The 11,718-nt window shown below is 41.0% G+C and overlaps 1 long non-coding RNA gene across 2 annotated transcripts; it reads right to left on the bottom strand.

Moving 5' to 3' along the window:
- Positions 1-255: 255 nt before the first annotated feature.
- Positions 256-2,946, bottom strand: LOC106603616 (uncharacterized). 2 transcript variants are annotated; one of them, XR_001328455.2, is made up of 7 exons: positions 2,497-2,946; positions 2,339-2,402; positions 2,057-2,137; positions 1,658-1,731; positions 1,409-1,482; positions 826-911; positions 256-649 (listed from the first exon to the last, which is right to left on the bottom strand). It is a non-coding gene; the product is annotated as an uncharacterized lncRNA (long non-coding RNA). The 2 variants fall into 2 exon arrangements; XR_001328454.2 differs by having other exon boundaries at positions 1,240-1,482; positions 2,497-2,939.
- Positions 2,947-11,718: the final 8,772 nt, after the last annotated feature.

Genomic DNA, 11,718 nt, shown 5'->3' on the forward strand with positions numbered 1-11,718 from the left:
TTTCTTTATCTACAATGTGTGTTCAAGTTAAATTTGATTTGCACAGTAGCTTGTCAGAAGTTATCAAAATGACATCATGCTTCACCATTTGGGGCTCAAAGTGCCACTGACATTTATACCTACTTTGCAGAAATGTGTAGTTAGGTAAGCTCCTCTGTGGGCCAGTGAGTGACCATTGAAAAGGATGGTCGCACATAAAAACAGGAAGCAGTCACAGGACAGAGAGTGGTGTCTAAGTGAAGTGAAAAACATTACTGAGAAGTTTGTTACTTTATTGCTCATAGTATTTTAAAACAGTTAATATTAAAACATTGAGTTAGGTCTTAGGTACTCACTTAAATAAGCCTGCACATACAGTATCTAAAATTTACAACAGTATTACAGTTTGGTTTATAATTAGCTTTACCCATACCTACATTGATTAAAATCAATATCTTTCAATAGATAAAATGTAAAAAAATAAAAAATAAACATTTGAGCCACATTCAAGGTGTGTTTTAGTACAGGAAGCTTTTGGGAAAATGTGTCAAGGTCCACCCTGGGCATTGTGCACCATCCTCCTCTGGCCAAAGCAGACCTTGATATTAGTTGGGACGCAAGCGAGTGCCTGCCACTGCTGTGTGTTCTGTGTCTGTTGTTTGTGTGTCTCCTTACAGAGAAAAGACAGGAGAATGGACAGTGGGCAGTTATGCATACGTGTCACTACACGTCACTGTGATTAGAGTATGCATACAGATCTACAATAGCAACCCCCCAATGAGGATCATTTAAGGCTATTGGAAGTCTTACTCTGTATGGCAGTTACTGGTTCTGTTGAAGACCTACCAGTCATCCAGGAGTTGGTCTGCTCACCTGGTCGCAGCATCGCTCTACGGAGATGCTTGTTGAGTCAACGGGTGAAACGACGCCATCTGGTGGGGAAAAAGCATTCAATCACTGTACCTCTATCCACATCCAGTACTACACACCACACACTTCTCTCTTAGCCCCAACCACATTTACATTTGTACATTTTAGTCATTTAGCAGACGCTCTTATTCAGAGCGACTTACAGGAGCAATTAGGGTTAAGTGCCTTGCTCAAGCGCACAACGACAGATTTTAGCACTTAGTCGGCTCAGGGATTTAACCAGCGACCTTTCAGTTACACCTAGATATATTACTTTACCTCTAGGGGAAGAGGCTAGGAGTTGAAATATTCTAAGTATTCAAACTAAGTATTGAACCCTTGCTTTGTCACCTTTCCTGTGCACTCTCTCTGCCGCCACCTCCTCCTCCTCATCCATCCATCCATCTCTCCAGAAGCCCCTCTTTCTCTCTCCAGGCCGCTGCTAGCCCCTCCCTCAACTCCCGCTGCTCCAACCACAGGGCTGCCAACTCCTTTGATTGGCTCTCCAATTCAAACTCACGCTCTGATAGGCTGGCCTGCAGAATGTTGGCCCCCCTGGCTTGAGTGACAGCTTCCTTCCGATAGCGAGAGACTCTAATAGAAGATGGTGACATGAGTCTATGTAAGCTTATATCAGACAACCTCACAACTAAGAGCCCTCTCAGTTTCAGTATCTTTGTAGACAATGTCATGGATCCATTATTAAACCATATAGACTACTGTACCATAACATTAATTTATGAACAGATTTCAATGGTTGATCACTTACTGTGAGTGGCAGTATTGAAGCTCTGCGTCTTTCAGGTACATGACGGTGGTCAGGTCAGAAACTGTCCGAGGGAGCTGGGGAGAAAGAAGAGGAAGATTGGACTGGCAAGAGCAGGTCAAAAATTAGATAAACAATCACTGTTTTGATCTAATTCCAGGCAAGATAGGCAAGGAGAAGCAATCTTGTGTATAAGGTCACTATGTAAGGGCTGGGTTGCCAGATGCAGCACAAGAGAAGACATCAGAGAATCCAGTTGACAGGATGACATTGAAAGGAACCAATGTAGCAGCAGCACCCACAACTCTCTTTCCACAATCTATGGAAAAGTGCACAAGAATCTTGAAACTGACCAAGAAATATGGGTTGAGTGGGACTGGATCCAGTAAGATAGACAGTCACCTTTTCTGTTATATGTTCACTCCTCTGAGGTTGAGGTGTAATTCTCTGTGGTCAGCTGTCATTCCACCATATCCTTCAGAACTGTGGAAAATATTGACATATGGTCAGAGAATGCTGATGGACATCAAATCAAACATTAGGATTGTATGTCAGTTGATCTTTCCAGATCAATAGGATGCATTGTTTGCATTACAACACATTTGCCCAATTCTGGATTTTCTCTAGGTGTTTCCATCGCCAAGCCTAGTCTGACCTTTACTCTGTTCCAGCTGGCACTCCTACCTGGGTCTCTGTAACTCATCCCAAAATGTCTCCCTTAGGTCAAGCCGCTCCGCTAATTTGGACACTGAAAAGAGACAATCACAACATGTTGGCAAATATATTAACAAATAACTCATTATTCAAATGTAATAAATCCACAGATAACTCTGACAATTTACAGGTGTTGAAGACACCACTGAATGGGTCCTTTTGTGTAAAATCTCTCTGGAACAGTCTAGCGCGCACGTGACTATTCCACCTTTCCATTGCCGTCTTTACTCTGAAGTTCTTATGGTAAAGTATTTAAACGACTTGTTGGAGGTTGCGATTGCTGTTGACATCATTTTAAAACGTAAAACTGGCAAGAAACCCTGTCAGTACTTGCATGTCTTTAGACTGACCACAGCGTCTGTCACTACGCTACCAAACTTTCTACTCAGTGTAGTCAGAGAGGAAGAGACGAAAGAGGCGAAGCGAGAGGTTTTTCTCCGCCCACGAAAATATTTGTTTGTTTGGTGGTCACTAACCACGTTTCCCATCCGACAATTTCATGCAGATGAATTACATGGCGCATGAACTAAAAGTGACGACTCGGTTGATGGAAACATGAAATGCCGGCATTCAATTTGTTCGTTCAACATGGTGGGCTCTTTTTGTGTCGGTAAAATTAATTATTGGAGAAATGTTAGTGGAAACGCTTTTATGCGCAAATATTGATATAATAATCATCATATCGAAGTAAAATTGGAGTCACGCGATGATATGTTGTGTGGTCCTCGCACAACGACTCGCGAAAGCATGCAGATTATTAGGCTACACTTCACAGGGTGATGAGTGAGTTTGATGCTCCTTTCCAATAAATAGGGTCTTATTCTGACAAATAATCTCGTTTTTATCCAGAATAATCTCATAATGTAGGTAGCCTACCCGCACTGCGAGTTGTAGGCTAGGGCGAATGTGCCAAAACCAGAGTGGGCAAATTGATAATCACTGGATGCCGACAGTAGTCGCACCATTGGAAGACAGCTTGGACTGTAGCCTACAAAAGCCTACTCCTGCTCTTTCCCCGCGATCCATCAAACACATTTGGTGTGTCATCATAGTGGTCTCTGATCTTGCTCAGGCGGAACAAATTTAAATTTGTGCCTTTTTTCAATGCTGATTTGAATGTCATTGAGAAAACAGAAGTGTCGTTTTTTTTCCGCAAACATCCTTTCTGAATATAACAATTATCTTCGAAGTAATCATCTAGTTTTTCAAAAGTATCTGTAATCTGATTGCACAATTTTTGCTGGTAAAGTATTAAAATTACAGTTTTTTTGTAATCCCTTACATGTAATGCGTTACTCCTCAACCCTGAAGGTAGGCTATCACTGGAGACCAGTGGCGGTTAGTGCCGTTTAAAATGAGGGAGGATGATTTTCTTCTTCTTATGAGCACGGCCTTATTTATATTACAGCATATTGGATGAGTGTCACATATTCCATTCACCCAGTTCAATGTAACAGCGTTGTAACAGCATTACAACATGATACTGAAATTGTACCTATACCCATCACGAGGTTGCTACAGCCTATGAATGAAAGTTTACAACGTAGGTGCACACAGCAGGAGAGAAAAAATTGAGGTGACACAGTGATATTCAATACTGCCTTGCACACGCTTGCTTGCATCTAGCTGATATATGGTGTAATCATTAGTCCAACAGTTACAAACAAGTTTCTATTGGACATATTCAGGTATGTTTATCCCCGTTTTGTTTTACGTTTAATAAACGTTTTTCTACAAAATCGGAGGAATGAATACACCCCTGATCACGTGTAAACACAGTTCACTTTCATAGCAGCCACGTTGTTTTCCTTTTCGCAACTATGCGCTCTCCTCTTACCTTGTCCAATTTGCTTGTGGACTTCAATGCACAACACATCAGCTGTATGTGACCAGGCGAAAAAAGCTTTCCAAGCCAAACCGCTACACACAGCCTACATTGTTGTTACCATATTAGCTAAAGTAACATCATAGTCAGCATAGCTAATAGAACTAACGCATTAGTAAACCCGCTACAATCATGCAGTAACGTTACAGTGTACAGTCAGTAAGCAGTTACACCGGTGGGCCCTAGTTGCAATAAATGAGTAAAACCAAAAGCATACCTTGACTTGGAAGAGTTCCAGTGTTGTATTGGATAGTCATAGCCAGCTAGCTAACATAACATCCCTTTGTTTGAGCAGGGCGTTTCAGTAGACTTAACTAGCTAGCTGCATTTGCTATCTATGTAATTGAAACTGAAATGAAAAAAATACTCTCTCTATTTCTCTCTTGCTTCTCCTTCATTTTGGAAGAAATGAATTTGTTCTAAACTGTTGTCTATTGTCATTCTCTCCCTTTGAGTCAACTACTCACCACATGTTTTGCACTGCAGTGCTAGATACATTTTCTGATCCTTTGATTGGGTGGACATGTCAGTTCATTGAGTGCAAGAGCTCTGATGGGTTGGAGGACGTCCTCCGGAAGTTGTCATTATTACTGTGTAACATGCTGTTAGGGTTTGACCAACTATTTGTTTGCATAACCTATATAATATAACAAAGAAGCTATGCTATAATATAAAGTGTATACTCTATATGATAAGAGCATACTGCTGTGTGAGAGGAAGGGGCTCATGAGATGGTGAGTCATATGGAAAGAATGCAGATGCTGTAAAACAGGGATATGGAAGAGCTTGTTAAAAAGTAAGGGCAGGATATGGGTGAAATGTATATGCAGAGGGGTGTCGGGGTTTTAGAGAACTGTGCATTGTGCAGTCACAAGATAAATTGACTGCCAAAGATAATAACTACGCCCGGCAACAGGAGGCGTCTCGACGCTGGGACCAACCTGCACTCTAACGATAGGATGAGTAAGTTTAAACCACGCTCATCCTCCCTCTGACAGGCCAGCAGTGAGCGGGAACTATCTCTGTCAGAGTATTTAATGAGAAGCAAAGGATGTGTAACTCAGTTCTCTGTTTGCCCTGCGTGGTGACACAGCGACCCTGTATATACGAACCACATATTTACCATTCAAGTGTTTGCATTAATTAAAGTACAAAGAAATCAGAAGTTACTATGTGCTATTTTGTTCTGATACCAGATTCGAATTGACGCAACCTAACAATGCTGACCAGACTGCTTGCGCGCGTGGGTCCGCCATCGCGCGCATGTTGATTTTGTCCACAGACACCAGACACGATCAGCAGGACACTCAGGTTGAAATATCAAAACTAATTCTGAACCAACTATATTAATTTGGGGACAGGTCGTAAAGCGTTAAAAATTTATGGCAATTTAGCTAGCTAGCTTGCTGTTGCTAGCTAATTTGTCCTGGGTTATAATCATTGGGTTGTTATTTGACCTGAAATGCACAAGGTCCTCTACTCCACTGATAATAGGGTAAACTGAGTTTGTTTCTAGTAATCTCTCCTCCTTCAGGCTTCTTCTTCTTTGGACTTTATATGGCGGTTGGCAACCAACTTTAAGGTGCATTACCACTACCAAGTGGACTGGAGTGTGGACCTCAGTTCATCTTTCAATCACCCACGTGGGTATATGCCCCTGAAAAACAATGAGGAGATGGGAGAGGCAGGACTTGCAGCGCGTCATGCGTCACAAATAGAATCAAGTTCTATTTTAACGCCTGGCTACGCAGGAGCTCGTTGACGCGCAATGATTGAATAACATCTGTGTACATTTATTTTGCAACACTCGCGCGGTGTGGGCAGCATGTAAGTCTATAGAAGGGGGTGAGAACCATGAGCCTCCTAGGTTTTGTATTGAAGTAAATGTTCCAAGAGGAGGACGGAAGCTAGCTGTCCTCCGGCTACACTATGCTGCTAAACTACAGAGTGCTGTTGAGGCTACTGTAGACCTTTCCAAATTATGTGTTTAATCAATTATTTGGTGACGTGATTATTTTTATTATAGTTTTATCTAAAAATAATAACTTTTTAAATGTTTTACAATTTTTATTTGAATGAAATTCACTGAGGAGGATGGTCCTCCCCTTCCTCCTTTGAGGAGCCTCCACTGCTGGACCCAGTGCTTGACTTGGATCAGCATCAACAGAGTGGAGACTGAAACGCCTACACCAGTAGAAATTCACTTCGCGCTGAAAGAGGATGGCCATGATGTTGCAGAACAATTTAAGTCAATAAGTAATCATTTTATTGACTTAAAGTGACAAACCCAAACTGAAAATTCAGGCCAACAATGCATCTTTTCCTCAGTGGTGGAAAAAGTATAAAATTGTCATACTTGAGTAATAATAAAGATGCCTGAATAGAAAATGACTCAAGTGAAATTCACCCAGTAAAATACTACTTGAGTAAAAGTCTAAAAGTATTTGGTTTTAAATATACTTAAGTATCAAAAGTAAATGTAATTGCTAAAATATACTTAAGTATCAAAAGTAAAAGTATAAATTATTTCACATTCCTTATATTAAACAAACATATGGCACAATTTTCTATTTACGGATAGCCAGGGGCACACTAACACTCAGACATAATTTACAAACAAGCATTTGTGTTTATTGAGACCGCTAGACCAGTGATGTTCTCTTGATGAGTGTGAATTGGACCATTTTCCTATCCTGCTAAGCATTTAAAATGTAAGGTGTACTTTTGGATGTCAAGGAAAGTGTATGGAGTAAAAAGTACATAATTTTGTTTACGAATGTAGTGGAGTAAAAGGCAAAGTTGTCAAAAAATATAAATAGTAAAGTACAGATATATATATTTCAACTACTTATATAGTACTTTAAAGTATTTTTACTTAAGTACTTTACACCACTGCTTTTCCTATGAAATGATATGCACATTTCTTTTTAGCCTACATTTCGTTAAAGGGCTGGGTTTTATTTGAATCGTACCACCCACCAGCACGGCATTGTTTGTTAATCAGAAACACCTGCAAAGTTGGCGAGTCGCGACTGAGCTGAGCAATATAAAAGATAATATTTGTCTACAGCAAAGATGGTGGATAAATAAAGATAATTCACTCAGGCCGTTTACCATTTAAAAAGGTTTGTCAGTTCCGGTCTACTTAACGGGGTGGGTCTCCCATAGACACCAATACAATAGCAGCTGTGTCTGGTCTAGGCCTAGTTCATTGACTATTATTGAACTAGAAAAAACCGAGAGTGTAGTGTCTCGCTTCCTTTTCCATCTCTTGCTACAGCTTTTCATAGTAGCCTACACTTGGCTGCCTGAGCCATGGAGTAAATTAAAATAGGGGTGCAAACGTATGACTGTCCTATAATGAAAATGTACCCAAGATAGAAAATTCCACAAACTTGTTTATTTTGTCCTGTTGTTACAGTGAGAGAAAAAAGTATTTGATCCCCTGCTGATTTTGTACGTTTGCCCACTGACAAAGAAATGATCAGTCTATAATTTTAACGGTAGGTTTATTTGAACAGTGAGAGACAGAATGACAACAAAAAATTGCAGAAAAACGCATGTCAAAAATGTTATAAATTGATTTGCATTTTAATGAGGGAAATAAGTATTTGACCCCCTCTCAATCAGGAAGATTTCTGGCTCCCAGGTGTCTTTTATACAGGTACGAGCTGAGATTAGGACCACACTCTTAAAGGGAGTGCTCCTAATCTCAGTTTGTTACCTGTATAAAAGACACCTGTCCACAGAAGCATTCAATCAGATTCCAAACTCTCCACCATGGCCAAGAACAAAGAGCTTTCCAAGGACGTCAGGGACAAGATTGTAGACCTACACAAGGCTGGAATGGGCTACAAGACCATCGCCAAGCAGCTTGGTGAGAAGGTGACAACAGTTGGTGCGATTATTCGCAAATGGAAGAAACACAAAAGAACTGTTAATCTCCCTCGGGCCTGGGGCTCCATGCAAAATCTCATCTCGTGGAGTTGCAATGATCATGAGAACGATGAGGAATCAGCTCAGAACTACACGGGAGGATCTTGTCAATGATCTCAAGGCCGCTGGGACCATAGTCACCAAGAAAACAATTGGTAACACACTACGCCGTGAAGGACTGAAATCCTGCAGCGCCCGCAAGGTCCCCCTGCTCAAGAAAGCACATATACATGCCCGTCTGAAGTTTGCCAATGAATATCTGAATTATTCAGAGGACAACTGGATGAAAGTGTTGTGGTCAGATGAGACCAAAATGGAGCTCTTTGGCATCAACTCAACTCACCGTGTTTGGAGGAGGAGGAGGAATGCTGCCTATGACCCCAAGAACACCATCCCCACCGTCAAACATGGAGGTGGAAACATTATGCTTTGGGGGTGTTTTTCTGCTAAGGGGACAGGACAACTTCACCGCATCAAAGGGACAATGGACGGGGCCATGTACCGTCAAATCTTGGGTGAGAACCTCCTTCCCTCAGCCAGGGGATTGAAAATGGGTTGTGGATGGGTATTCCAGCATGACAATGACCCAAAACACACGGCCAAGGCAACAAAGGAGTGGCTCAAGAAGAAGCACATTAAGGTCCTGGAGTGGCCTAGCCAGTCTCCAGACCTTAATCCCATAGAAAATCTGTGGAGGGAGCTGAAGGTTCCAGTTGCCAAACATCAGCCTCGAAACCTTAATGACTTGGAGAAGATCTGCAAAGAGGAGTGGGACAAAATCCCTCCTGAGATGTGCACAAACCTGGTGGCCAACTACAAGAAACGTCTGACCTCTGTGATTGCCAACAAGGGTTTTGCCACCAAGTACTAAATCATGTTTTGCGGAGGGGTAAAATACTTATTTCCCTAATTATATGCAAATCAATTTATAACATTTTTGACATGCGTTTTTCTGGATTTTTTTGTTGTTATTCTGTCTCTCACTGTTCAAATAAACCTACCATTAAAATTATAGACTGATCATTTCTTTGTCAGTGGGCAAACGTACAAAATCAGCAGGGGATCAAATACTTTTTTCCCTCACTGTACATCAACTATTGGTGTTTCGTGTCTGATGCGCTCAAGGTGTTGTTACATACAGTGGCATGTATTCATGGATGCCAAGGGAAGCCAGGCTTCCCCAAAACATTTACCAAGAAAAAAATACAAAAACATAAAGTAATTGATCTTTCGTCTCTCTATAGTTCATAATTTGGTCCTGGCGCACCAAAAAAAGTGTCAAGGGAAGCCAGCTTGGATTTGGTGTCACTCCTATCAAATCCCATTGAGAGCATACGCCATTGACTGAAAAACTTGAATTGTTGCTTTTCGTTTTGTTGTTGTCCTCCGGTGGCTAGCTAGCCACCTGCCTAAAATTGTCCCTTTCCTAAATTAGCCATGGATGGAGATGGGGATTTGGACTGGTGGTTTTACTTAATTCTCCGTGCTGGCCAATGATTATAAAGGTGATTCTGGTCCAACCATTAATTCATTCATTGTTGTGCCCCTGCCCTGAGAGGATGAAAGTTTAATATTTAGCTGGATGTAGACGGCTAATGTTCACTAGATAACGTTGCCCATGAATGGAAGTTAGGCTAGCGAGCAAGCATTTTAGCCAGGTAGCCTAGAACAACAAAAATAAAAGAGTATACTGTATCACAGTGATAGACCGTCAACATGAAAGAGAGGCTTGCATTGGTGTTCCTCTACAAGTAGGGTGAGTCAACATGTTTTTATACTTGCACGAACGCGCGCACACACACAGAAATCAAGCATTTCGCTACACCCACAATAACATCTGCTAAATATGTGTATGTGACCAATAAAATTAGATTTGATCAGAACCGTGGACAGCCACATCATATTTAGCTTATGTTGATTGGAATAAATTGTTTTTGGTATCATTTAGTTGTCCCTGTAGTCAGGGGCGGAAATCCCGGGAGCGACGGGGGGGACACGACCCCCCCATCCTGGGAAAAATATGATTTGTCCCCCCCAATATATCACTGAAACATAACTATGTAATTTAAATAATATTAATAACACGCAATGAAAGCAATTGTGCTGATTATAGACACTTAATAGCGCGTTTTTAAGTTTCAAAAGATTGCGACCCCCCCACCCTTTGCCTCACAATGGTTTGATCCACTGCCAGTTCCTTAGTTGGCAAGGTAACAGAGGGGTCGTATCCACTGTCTGAAAGGCACTCAATGAACGTAACTGATGTGAGGTTAATCCAGTCAATCGCGCACACACACTAGCTGAATATGCAGAGCTAGCGCGCAAATATTAACTATTAAGCTAGCTAGTACCTATTCCATTTATGTGGCCTCGTCAAAGATGAAATCTTTGCTATCGTCAATTTATTCCAAGATCAGCATGCAGATGATGTAATTTAGTGCTTCAAAGTCCCTGTGATAAGGTTAGCGATAAACTGGAGTCCAAACTGAACAGAACTACACTCTCTTCTACCATTGTCTTAAATATATTTAATGGTCTTGTTGCAAAAGCTAAATTGTCGCAAGGGAACTTTTATTTATTTATTTTATTTCACCTTTATTTAACCCGGGTAGCAAAGATTATAGCTAACACCACTGAAACGGAATTGGTGCTCGCTAGCTTTGCAAATTCAGCTATTGTTGGAAGCCAGCCAATATGAAACAAACTATTAAAATTACAAAAGGTTGCAGCATATGTTGTGTAAATGGTGAACTCATACAGCTGTCAACTCTTGTCATTTTAATCCGTTTCACATTTGCTAGCTACCTTTTAGATCGAAGCCCAAATAGAATGATAAAAGATAAGATGATAGAAGCCCATCTCCTACTGTAAATAACCTACACACTGTGTGTGTGTTTAGCCAGCCAGCCAGGTAGAAAAATGGCAGAAAAATAAAAGACGGACATCAGAGTATTTTTCAGTACACCAAAACGCAAAGAACCCTAGTAGCCTAATATCTCAAAGACTAGTTGATAAAATGTTCATAAGAAAGAAATGAAATTCTAATGGAAATGTTTCACAGTGATGTCATTAGGCAGAGCAGGCAACAGATGGCACACAGACAGCAGAGTTGGGGACAGATATGCAGGGACAGACTGGCAGAGACAGGGAGTCTCAGGTAAGTTTGTTGAGTCTTTGTTTGGCAACATTATGAAAGGTTCTCAATTTTTTTAACTTGTAAAATAGGAACATAATTGGAAAATGCCACGTATACCCCCACTCTCAACTTAAACTGGTGACTGAACTAAGATTTGTTAAAGGCAATGGTATTGCTGTTGTGATTAGTTGTGTAGTTTTGGGTACCGGTAGTTAGGAGTACGGCAAACACCTTATTTCTTTGGTTCCTCAATATACATTTACCATATTACAATGTAGGCTATGTGTTACAGCACTACTTTTGGTGTCCCCCTCAGGAATTGCTCTTGAGAAAATTTCATGTAATTGTCCCCTCCAAAGTTGATATCAGATTTTCGCCCCTGACTGTAGTAGA

The sequence above is a fragment of the Salmo salar genome, chromosome ssa04 (assembly GCF_905237065.1).
Source record: "Salmo salar chromosome ssa04, Ssal_v3.1, whole genome shotgun sequence".
NCBI lineage: Eukaryota > Metazoa > Chordata > Actinopteri > Salmoniformes > Salmonidae > Salmo > Salmo salar.